The sequence below is a fragment of the Theropithecus gelada genome, chromosome 4 (assembly GCF_003255815.1).
Source record: "Theropithecus gelada isolate Dixy chromosome 4, Tgel_1.0, whole genome shotgun sequence".
In the NCBI taxonomy this organism is placed as follows: Eukaryota; Metazoa; Chordata; class Mammalia; order Primates; family Cercopithecidae; genus Theropithecus; species Theropithecus gelada.
In genome coordinates this window covers 30,496,692-30,508,132 of record NC_037671.1, presented here as the reverse complement: position 1 = coordinate 30,508,132, position 11,441 = coordinate 30,496,692, and the positions used below count along the sequence as shown (strand labels likewise).

Below are 11,441 nucleotides of genomic sequence, written 5' to 3'. Positions count from 1 at the left end.
CAGCACTTTGGGAGGCCGAGGCAGGCTGATCACCTGAGGTCAGGAGTTTAAGACCAGCCTGGCCAGCATGGCGAAACGCCATCTCTACTAAAAATATAAAAAATAGCCGGGCGTGGTGGCACACTCCTGCAGTTCCAGCTACTTGGGGGGCTAAGGCAGGAGAATTGCTTGAACCCGGGAGGCGGTTTGCAGTGAGCCGAGATCACGCCATTGCACTCCAGCCTAGGCAACAAGAGCAAAACTCTGTCTCAAAAAAAAAAAAAAAAAAAAACACCTGATATATATACTACACATTTTACAGGTGTTATCTTTGCACCTGAGGTTCCCTCTAGCTGAAAAGCTTTGCCCTTGGCTTTGCCTAGTTAGTTATCTTTAGCTGGTGATTGGATCTCAGGGAAACTATTTTTTCTTTAGGAAAGACTTCCTTAAACTGCATTAATGAAAGTTCTATATTCCTCATAGTACCATGAGCTTTCTTCCCTTGCCAATTTTACATTTGTAAGTGTAATAACTAGATTGATGTCGGTCTCCCTGGAATGTAAGTTGCATTTGGACAGGAACAGTGTCTGTTCTTGCTCGTCAGTGAATCCATACTGCTTTGCCCTCAATGAATACCTTTAAATGTAAGCCTGAGCCCTTACCACGATTCTCTGAGTATTCTTTTCCTAATTTTCAGTTGAAGCACCGAGGCTTGCAGCGACCATCTGTCTTGCCTAAGAGTGAAGGCAAGACAATGTACAATGGTACATTCCTTAATGTACCATTGGATGTGGGTATATTTTTAACAAATCTCCAAAGTTCTGATCTTTGTAATTCCCTAGAAACTAATAATGGAAATCACTAGAACAATAGTAATATCTACAATTTATTATCAGCCATTAAATCAAGTATTTAATGATTTTTCCTACGTAAACGAACAAAGCAAGCCTCAGGTGTAGGTGTAATTGTTACTTACAATCATTTGCCTTTCTTATAGATGCAGAGGTTGAGGAGTGGGGAGGTTAAATAATATAAATAACTTCCTCAAGCTCACACAAGTTATAGAACTTGGAACCAGTATTTCTATCCATGTGTGTCTGAGGTCAAAGTATTCCTCACGGTCGGTCGCACTGGCTCACACCTGTAATCCCAGCACTTTGGGAGGCCAAGGCTGGTGAATCACGAGGTCAGGAGTTCGAGACCCACCTGGCCAACATGATGAAACCCCGTCTCTACTAAAAATACAAAAAATTAACTGCGGGTAGTGGCGGGCGCCTGTTATTCCAGCTACTCGGGAGGCTGAGGCAGGAGAGTAGCTTGAACCCGGGAGGCGGAGGTTGCAGTGAGCCAAGATCATGCCACTGCACTCCAGCTTGGATGACAGAGTGAGACTCCATCTCAAAAAAAAAAAAAGTATTCCTCATTATTTCAGTTTTCTGGAAAAAGGAAGGGTCTATGAAAATACATGGGTATTAATAGGGTGAAACTGAGCATATAATATGAAAATGATTTTTACAGTATAGGGAGAGGCAGAAAAAACTCAGTATAGAGACACTCTGAGGACATGGGGAGTTGCCAGAGATAACTGTTACAAATATTATGCTTGTAATTGGTACTACTTCCTGGAGAAAATGGGAAGTGCATATTTCAGAGTAAAAGGAGGATGTTTTTCATTTAAAAGAATTTGTATGAACAATGGTACCAATGCCCAGGAAATATTCCCTAATGCAAATTAAATGTATTGCTACCCTTGGATGTGGGTATTAGAGAAATTCTAGTCTGCCAGGCGCAGTGGCTCACACCTATAATCCCAGCAATTTGGGAGGCTGAGTTGGGCAGATCATCTGAGGTCAGGAGTTTGCGATCAACCTGGCAAACATGGCAAAACCAGGTCTCTATTAAAAATACAAAAAAAATTAGCCGAGCTTGGTGGCACTAATTCCAGCTACTCAGGAGGCTGAGGCAGGAGAATTGCTTGAACCCAAGAGGCAGAGGTTGAAATGAACGGAGATCACACCACTGCACTGCAGCCTGGGCAACAGGGTGAGACGCTGTCTCAAAAAAAAAAAGAAAAAAGAAAGAAAAAAAGAAAGAAATTCTAGTCAGATACATAGTTCTTTTGGTGAAAGCTGTTTGTTTTGGTAGCAAGAACCATTCCACTTCCCTTAGAGTCCTTTCCCTTTCCATATTTCAGCCTAATTTGCCTCCTTGCCCTCCTCAACTACACTGTCTTCCTCTAAGTCTCCCTGGAAGATCTAGGCAGGAAATCTAAATATCTGAGCTTCACTCTTGGTGTTTATTGTGTTGTGTCCCTGGGAAACTCAATGACCTCTCTGAATTTTATTTTCTAATCTGTGAAATGGGATAATGAAATCTGTATTCTAATGTATTTTCAGCAAATATTTATTGAATGTCACCCATATCTCTTCTAGGTATTAGTAATCTGACAGTAAACAAATATCTTGCCCTCATGGAGTTTGCATTCTCATAGGGAAGACAGGCAATACACAAAATAAATAAGTTATATAGTGTGTTTTTAAAATGATCATAAGTGGGCCGGGCATGGTGGCTCATGCCTGTAATCCCAGTACTTTGGGAAGCGGAGGCGGGTGGATCATCTGAGATCAGGAGTTCAAGATGAGCCTGGCCCAACATGTTGAAACCCTGTCTCTACTAAAAATACAAAAATTAACAGGGCGTGGTGGCAAACGCCTGTAATCTCAGCAACGCAGGAGGCTGAGGCAGGATGCTTGCTTGAGCTCAGGAGACAGAGGTTGCAGTGAGCCGAGATCATGACACTGCATTCCAGCCTGGCAGACAGAGCAAGACTGACAAAAAAAAAACCAAAAAACCAAAAAAACAACAACAACAAAAACTGAACCCTGAGATATCCTCATAGAACGATGAAGGAGAGCAGGAAGAACCAGCAAAAGAGAAGTTGAAGGAGACAATAAGTGGTGAAAAAATAGACAAATAGATCAATGACAAATAATAATGACAAATAGATCTAGAGAGACCAGAAATAGACCCGCACAAATATAGTAGTGAAGTAGTCAATCTTTGACAAAGAAGCAAAGTTAACACAATAGAGCAAAGATAGTCTTTTCAACAAATGGAAACAATCGAACAACTGAACTTCCACATGCAAAACAGTGAACCTAGACACAGACTTTACACCCTTCACAAATATTAACTCAAAATGGATCATAGCCCTAAATGTAAAATGCAAAACTGTTAAACTAAAATGTAACAGGAGAAAGCCTAGATGAAAATGGGTATGGCAATGATGTTTTATGTTATTTTATTACTCAATTAGGAAATTTTATTGAAACAATGTGAGTGAATAATTTTTGCTGCAAGTTTACAACTATTTACAACTAATAAATTTTGCTGCAAGTTTACAACTATTAAGATATGATTATGAAAATGGGTTGATCACTAATGAATGCGTTTGTCATTAGAGACCAACCCATTTTTTAAACATAAAATGAAGGGTCAGGCATTCATTTTATGAGGTAGTTTAGTGAGCATAAACTACCTCAGTATCAATAAAATATATTTTTAAAATCAGAAATAATTAAAGTGACGCATATCTATTTTGTTTTTGTTATTAACTTCATGGGCACCCATGAGAGGATTCTTACGATTCTAATAATCTTACGATTGTCAGAAGTAATATATGGAGGAAGAAATAAGACAAAAGATCTACAAAAGGCCGGGCGCGGTGGTTCACGCCTGTAATCTCAGCACTTGGGAGGCCGAGGCAGGCGGATCACGAGTTCAGGAGATCGAGACCATCCTGGCTAACACGGTGAAACTCCGTCTCTACTAAAAATACAAAGAATTAGCCGGTCGTGGTGGCATATGCCTGTAGTCTCAGCTACTCGGGAGGCTGAGGCAGGAGAATTGCTTTATCTGGGGGGGTGGATGTTGCAGTGAGCTGAGATCTCGCCACTGCACTCCAGCCTGGGCGACAGAGCGAGACTCCGTCTCAACAAAACAAAACAAAACAAAAAACAAAACCTAAGACAGTTGCTCATAAAGAAAGCAACAAAGCTAAGACTCCCACTCAGAGAGTGGGCAGTAGTCCTTTCGTTGGGGGCAGGCCAAAAGGAGGACTCCCATGGAACCTAGCTTGGGTCCCAGTTGGCAGAACAATATAAACAGATGTTCTGCTGGGTGACTCGAATAATTCTTATTTTTATATGCAATCTTTCAGAAAAGAACTATAATAATTATGATGTGATATTATTCTAAAGAATAATTGATATTTTTACTTTATTAACCTTTTTCTTGTGTGCATACAAACATGCACACATACACAGTTTTGGAGGAAAAGACAGTTATAGTTCATAGTTTACTACAAATGCATATTATCCAACCCGATAGAAATTTACTACAAATGCATATCATACAATTCGATAGAAATCTATGTGCTCCAGAATGTACAGAAGGTATGCAATGTTCCAGAGAGTGTCATTGTCAGCTCTGGTTTTTTGTTTTGTTTAAAGACAAGGTTTCATTCTGTCATCCTAGTGCAGTGGTGTGATTAGGGCTCACTGAAACCTCTGCCTCCCAGGCTCTAGCCATCCTTCCACATCAGCCTCCCAAGTAGCTGGGGCTACAGGTGTGTTCCACCACACATGGCTAAGCAATCACTTTTTAGATAAAACAGCAAAGGTATATCCCATGAAAGAAGTAATAAGCTTCATTAAAATGTAAAATTCTACTCTGCTAGAGACAATATCAAAAGAGTGAGAAGACAAACCACAGATTAAAGAAAATACTTGCAAAAAGCATATGTAATGAACAACTTATTCAAAATATGCAAAGGACTCTTAAAACTAAACAGCAGGAACACAACCCAATCAAAAAATGGGCTAAAGACCCTAACATATACCTTGCTAAAGAAGATATGCAGATGGCCAATGAGCATAAGAAAAGATGCTCCACATTATATGTAAACAGAGAAATGCAATATTGTTTTAATCGTATTATACCATTTACTACCCACCTATTAGAATGGCCAGAATCTGGAACACTGACCACACCTATGCTGGTGAGGATATGGAGCAACAGGAACTCTCATTCATTGCTGGTGGGAATGCAAAATTGTACAGCTACTTTGGAAGACAGTTTGGTGGTTTCTTACAACACTAGACATATTTTTATTATATGATCCAGCAATCATACTCCTTGGCAACTATCCAAAGGAGCTGAAAACATGTCTACACAAAAACCTGCACATAAATGTTTATGGAAGTTTTATTCATAATTGCCAAAAGTTGGAAGTAACCAATATGTCTTTCAGTAGGTAAATGAATAAATATACTATGGTACATTAGATAATGGAATATTATTCAGCCCTAAAAATAAATGAGTTATTAAAGCACGAAAAGACGTGGAGGAATGCTTATTACTAAGTGGAAGACAAACAGGAAAATTGTTACCCTAAAGTCAATTGAAGAAAGTGTTGTAAGAAGGAGAATGTATTAAAAGCTGCAGCTATCCCAAGTAAGGTAAGGACTGGAAAATTATTTTAGCCATGTGGAGATAATTGGCGACCTTGTCAAGGGATAATAGGATCACTGACAGTCCTTCAGAGGCTGGTAGGTGGATGAATGTGGTGATAGATGTGCGTGGAAGGTCTCTCCTGATTGTGAAGTGGGAACTAAAGTCATCAATTGACCACAAGGATGGGAGAGGAGGTGTTGGAGCACTGGGATGAGAGATATGAAATAGTGACAATTTGTTTGTTTTTTTTTTTTAGACGGAGTCTCACTGTCTGTTGCCCAGGCTGGAGGGTAGTGGCACCATCTCAGCTCACTGCAACCTCCATCTCCCGGGTTCAAGTGATTCTCCTGCCTCAGCCTCTCGAGTAGCTGGGATTACAGGCACGCACCATCACACCTGGCTAATTTTTTTGTATTTTTAGTAGACACGGGGTTTCGACATGTTGGCCAGGCTGGTCTCGAACTCCTGACCTCAGGTGATCCCCATCCCCCCACCCCCCCACCCCCCCACCGCCCCCGGCTTGGCCTCCAAAATGCTGGGATTACAGGCTTGGGCCACTGCATCTGGCTGAAATAGTGACTTAGAACAAGAGGATTGAGAGTGGACTAATCCAATTGCGTATGGTACAATTTGCCTGGTAGCCTTGAGGACCTACTTGAGATTTATTGTCATGAATTTAAAGTGAGATCTGTCAACTGATTTTATGTTTTTCTTCCGCCATGTTTAGCTGCCCTAGTTGTGGCTTTGCCAAAGGAGTACAAAGTGGGAGAGGCAGGGAAATTGACAGTGTAGCAATCCAGCAACTGAACTTCCACATGCAAAACAGTGAACCTAGACACAGACTTTACACCCTTCACAAGTATTAACTCAAAATGGATCATAGCCCTAAATGTAAAATGCAAAACTGCTAAACTAAAATATAACAGGAGAAAGCCTAGATGAAAATGGATATGGCAATGATATTTTATTTTATTTTATTACTCAGAAAATTTTATTGAAACAATGTGAGTGACTTTAATATGTGCTGGGTAAGGAGAGAAGAAAAAGCATGAACCGGAGGGAGGAACAGGGAACAGACAATTGAGTCTCTGGGGATTTGTTCCAGCAACAAAAGCAGCCACTAAACACCAAACAAATTTTCGATGCATAGAGAGTCAGATAATAGGTAAAGATTAAGACACTATTATGTCTCCCAGGAGCTTCTTGTTGAAAGAGAGAGACAAATATATAAAAAGTGACAAACACAAACATGGAGGCATTAACCTGCTGTGGGAACCTTAAAGAGTGAGAGAGTCAAAGAGCCTAACACGACTTACTAAGAGAAGAAGCGGGTTCCCGAGGCTGTGATGGCCGAGTGGTTAAGGCGTTGGACTCGAAATCCAATGGGGATTCCCCGCGCAGGTTCAAATCCTGCTCACAGCGTCGCTGTTTTCTGGTTGGGTTTCCAATTTGCTACTTTCATCATTCCCCGCCCCCCAGGAGTTAGCGTTCCTGAGGACGGAAAGCTGTGAGTGCTATCGCTGTGGCTTTTACAACGCGCACACTTGTGAAAATGTACATCAAGAAGTATGTTACTCGGAGCCTGAGGCAAGAGAATCGCTTGAACCTGGGAGGCGAAGGTTGTAGTGAGCTGAGGTCGCGCCACTGCACTCCAGCCTGGGCGATAGAGTGAGACTGTCTCAAAGAAAAATAAAATATTGGTTGTCTTACGTCTAACCATAATGGCACAGACAAGACAGGTGCAACGTTGAAAATATAAGGAATACAATTTCCCTTTTAGATTAATAGTATGACAGCTTTCTTAAAGCACTGTCAGGCAGCAATCTTTACTTCGTTATTTGTCCTGATCTCAGAGCTGGTGGGAGCCAAAAAATTTAGGATGATAACAATCCATCATATGTATTAGCTGCTCTTCAAAGCGTTTTGTATCAACGAGGAAACGGAGGCACAAAGAGGATACATTTTGGTTTATGACTACCTTCTTAAACCCATACGAAACTTCGTCTCCTTATATAAGAAAGCGCTTCGTCATTTTCCACTACTTTGCCTACTTTGCCTACTTTGAACAGCTATGCAAGTAAAGTTCCTTGTTTCTAAGTTTCCATGTCAAATGTGATTCTGAAAAAAGTGTACTTTCCTGAATTCTTGCCTCCTTGTTAAATTTGAGTGTCTTCATCTGCTACTTTGAGTTGTAATACCGTTTTACAATAAACTTCTCCCTAGTGAGTGAGTACTTGTTTTTTCCTTTTGGATAAGAGAAAAAAACTATGACTAATGCCTCCAGAAATGTATTACAAAGCACTTTACTTTTTGCAATATCTAAATTTAAAATAATACAGATTACTCATTACTGATCCACATACATCGTTAGTGCCCTATGTAAGTATATTAAAAATGAAGTTCAGGCCAGGCGCAGGGGCTCACGCCTGTAATCCCAGCACTTTGGGAGGCCGAGGCGGGCGGATCACCTGAGGTAGGAAGTTCAAGATCAGCCTGACCAACATGGAGAAACCCCGTCTCTACAAAAAATACAAAATTAGCCGGGCATGGCGGCACATGCCTGTAATCCCAGCTATTGGGAGGCTGAGGCAGGGGAATCGCTTGAACCCAGGAGGCAGAGGTTGCGGTGAGCCGAGATCGCGCCACTGCACTCCAGCCTGGGCAACAAGAGCCAAACTCCGACTCAAAAAAAAAAAAAAAAAAAAAAAAAATCAGGTAAAAGCAGCTGATTGGCCTGAAAAATAAGTTACAAAAAGCTCAAAAGTAGGCACACACATAAAAGGGAAGATAGAAACACTAATATTGCTTTGAAGACATTCATCTTAGCACATATATAGTGTTTCAAATATGAAAATTGGTCATTATTTTCAATAAAGACACTTTATGTGAATGTCTATTATGCCAACAAACTACAAAAGAAAACATGGTTTCCTAGAATCAGTGCGGTTTTGGGGTTTTAATCGCTACCTAAATAAAGATACAATCTTTTTTTTTTAATGGCCCCAATAGTATAATACAACATAATTATGAAAAGAGTAACAGTAAAAACGAGTTACGGGCACGGGCCAGTGGCGCAATGGATAACGCGTCTGACTACGGATCAGAAGATTCTAGGTTCGACTCCTGGCTGGCTCGCTTGTGCTTACCATTTTCCTTCTTCAAAGCCGTATTGCCGTATTAACAATCCTGTGAATGTCCTTGTCCAGAGTAGTGCTATTACTTGAATGTGAAAGAGACAAGAGTCGAAGAAGCCAACCTACAAGATTTTGTTGCTATCTTTCATCTCTTTCTCAACTTGAGAAGGGAGAAAGGAGAAAAAGACCATTAGAAAGCTGAAAAATCAAAGAAACTTAAAAAAAATTTTTTTCCACGTAAATCTTCTTCATCAGTGTTTTTTTTTTTCCACTGGGAGAGGTCCACACTCCTGGCGTCTCTGAGGCACAGCTCTTTCCCTGGGCATGACTGTTGTCAAAAAGAAAGGGGACATCTGAAGAAACGTTGAATCATAAAGGCAGGGCTGTGGCGGATGCAGGATGCAAGCTGCTCCTTGCGTCAGTTGGGCCCCCTACACAGAGCTCAACTGTGAAGTCGGTGGACCCAACTCAGCCTCAACATCGCCCCCATCCACCACTCCCGCCACGGGCCTCTAACCCGCCTCCCAGGTCCCCACCACTTTTCCTCCGCCCTGAGATCCTCAAGAAATAGAAGACAGGAGAATCGGCAGGGACAAAGATAGATAGACAGACAGATGATTGATTGATAGATAAATAAATAGATAGATACATAGATAGATAGATAGATAGATAGATAGATAGACAGACAGACAGACATCCCAGAAGAAGATGAGTGTGGAAGGTGGCAGCTTTGGGGCGGTGTCTGAACAGATGGACCTCCTTTCTCAGCGACAAGGAAGATGGTGGAGGAGAGAGAGGCTGGGAGGCAACCAGAGTCAAGCGGGGGAAAATTCCTCAAACCAAACCAAAAGAGCATCTTAATATGTGGCTCGGTTTCCGAACGTATAGCTTGGATCTTCGCTCTGCATCTCAGGTGAGTTTACTAAAGTTACTTACCAGTGTGCACTGTCAGCGGCATTGCGGGTAAACAAATGAAACCACAAACCTCGTAGTCCAGGTGTGTTGGGCTGTGGACGGGTCGAACGGAGAATTGGCGATTCTTAAAACACCGCATTCACTTCCATGCTCTTTAAGCTAAAGGGGGGAAATTTTTCGTGAAAGCCAGTGGCAGCCTCACGTGGAGTGGACATTTATTTGCCTTGGAAACTGCCTGGGGTCAGAAAAAAAGAATGAAGCACAGTTGTTACGGGAAACAAAACCTCGCATCTTGCTATACTATTAGTACCACACTCCCACCAAGTCACTGGCCACTCCGAACCTGCTTCCCTTTCCCTACCGAAACTTGTTTAAAGCGTCAAAATAATATCGTCTCCCTTTGAATATTGAGAATGAAAAAAAAATTGAAAAAAGTATATATTGCTTCCTAACGTTTCACTAAAAACTAAGCAGGCAATTGTCATACCTCCTCTTAATTTCCCATTCCCTAAAACACACCCATCTAGCTGCCACACTACTCCAACACTATTTTCTTCAATACATTCTTCCTAATGCTTGCATCTTTTCTGTTGTTCTTTGTTTTGGGACGGAGTTTCGCTCCTGTTGCCCAGGCTAGAGAACTACGGCGCGGTCTCATCTCACCGCAACCTACGCCTCCCGGGCTCAAGTGATTCTCCTGCCTCAGCCTCCCGAGTAGCTGGGATTACAGGCACGAGCCCAGCTTATTTTGTATTTTTAATAGAGACCATGTTGGTCAGGCTGGTCTCCAACTCCTAACCTCAAAAGATACCCCTGCCTCGGCCTCCCAAAGTGCTGGGATTATAGGTACCAGCCCCTGCGACCGGCCTGTTATTTTTACAATAAAGGGAAACGAAAAATAGCCTTCTCGCTGGATGAATAAGGCAGTGTCTTAATTTTGGATTCAGGGCAGCGGTTATTCGACAGGCTTAAGTTAAAAGGTCTATTTCCACGGTAATCCAGTGGCCCGTACGGGGATCGAACCCGCGACCTTGGCGTTATTAGCACCACGCTCTAACCAACTGAGCTAACCGGCCACACGGCTATCGTTGGGTTTTGAGGGAAGACATATATAAATTCATTGACATTTTTGTTTTTCTAAATAAAACAGCTTCTTTTTTCTTTCTTACTCCTTTCAAAAGAGACCTTTAAGACTATGTTCACAGACTTTAGCAAGGAAGTCCAAACTATTTTAACTCTGAGCCAGACCAGAAAATCTGCGGAGAATCCACGGAGAAATTTTTGACAGACGATGTGGAAAAAGCACTATAATAGGATTTTCAATGGTGAGTGAAGGTAACCTCCTCTTTTTATTTTATTTTTGTTGTTGTTAGGCAGCAATTTTTTTTTTTTTTTTTTTTTTTTTTTTTTTTTTTTTTAAACAGCACTTCTCCTTGCGGGGTATGGCTAATTCAAAGGCAGTACGCCCAGAGTAGGCAGCTGTCTCTTTTTAGAGGCACGTCAGCGTACTGGATCGCAAGTTGCAAACTTTCCTTTAGTGACTTGTAACTTAAGGACCTATTATTTTCAAGTTGGTTCAAGAAAACGCCGCTGAAAGGAAGGTGAATGGGGTTGAGGGAAGGAGCCGCGCCTTCTCGGTGTCTCTGAAGTCACAAACGTAAGCATTGATGTCATCGGCGAAGATATCCAGGGGTGGAAACTGAGGTAGCCCAGCAGTACCGGAATCCCATAGTAAACCTAGTACGTTTTTTGAGGGTGGTAGAAAAGGGCTACAGAGGTTTGCAGAAGGGCAAGATTGTGGTGGCACTCCGCTAGGTATTAAGTCTCATTTAACAGCACTTGTGTGTCACTCAAATTCCAACTTGGGAACCGAAGGATTTCAGCCGGAGTTGGAGAGGC

General features: G+C 41.7%; 3 non-coding genes across 3 annotated transcripts; 2 read left to right on the top strand and 1 right to left on the bottom strand.

Moving 5' to 3' along the window:
- Positions 1–6,833: 6,833 nt before the first annotated feature.
- TRNAS-CGA lies at positions 6,834–6,915 on the top strand. Its single transcript has one exon. It is a non-coding gene; the product is annotated as a tRNA-Ser (tRNA).
- A 1,640-nt stretch (positions 6,916–8,555) lies between these two features.
- On the top strand, positions 8,556–8,628 carry TRNAR-ACG. Its single transcript has one exon. It is a non-coding gene; the product is annotated as a tRNA-Arg (tRNA).
- Positions 8,629–10,544: 1,916 nt separating this feature from the next.
- Positions 10,545–10,618, bottom strand: TRNAI-AAU. Its single transcript has one exon. It is a non-coding gene; the product is annotated as a tRNA-Ile (tRNA).
- Between the last annotated feature and the right edge of the window lie 823 nt (positions 10,619–11,441).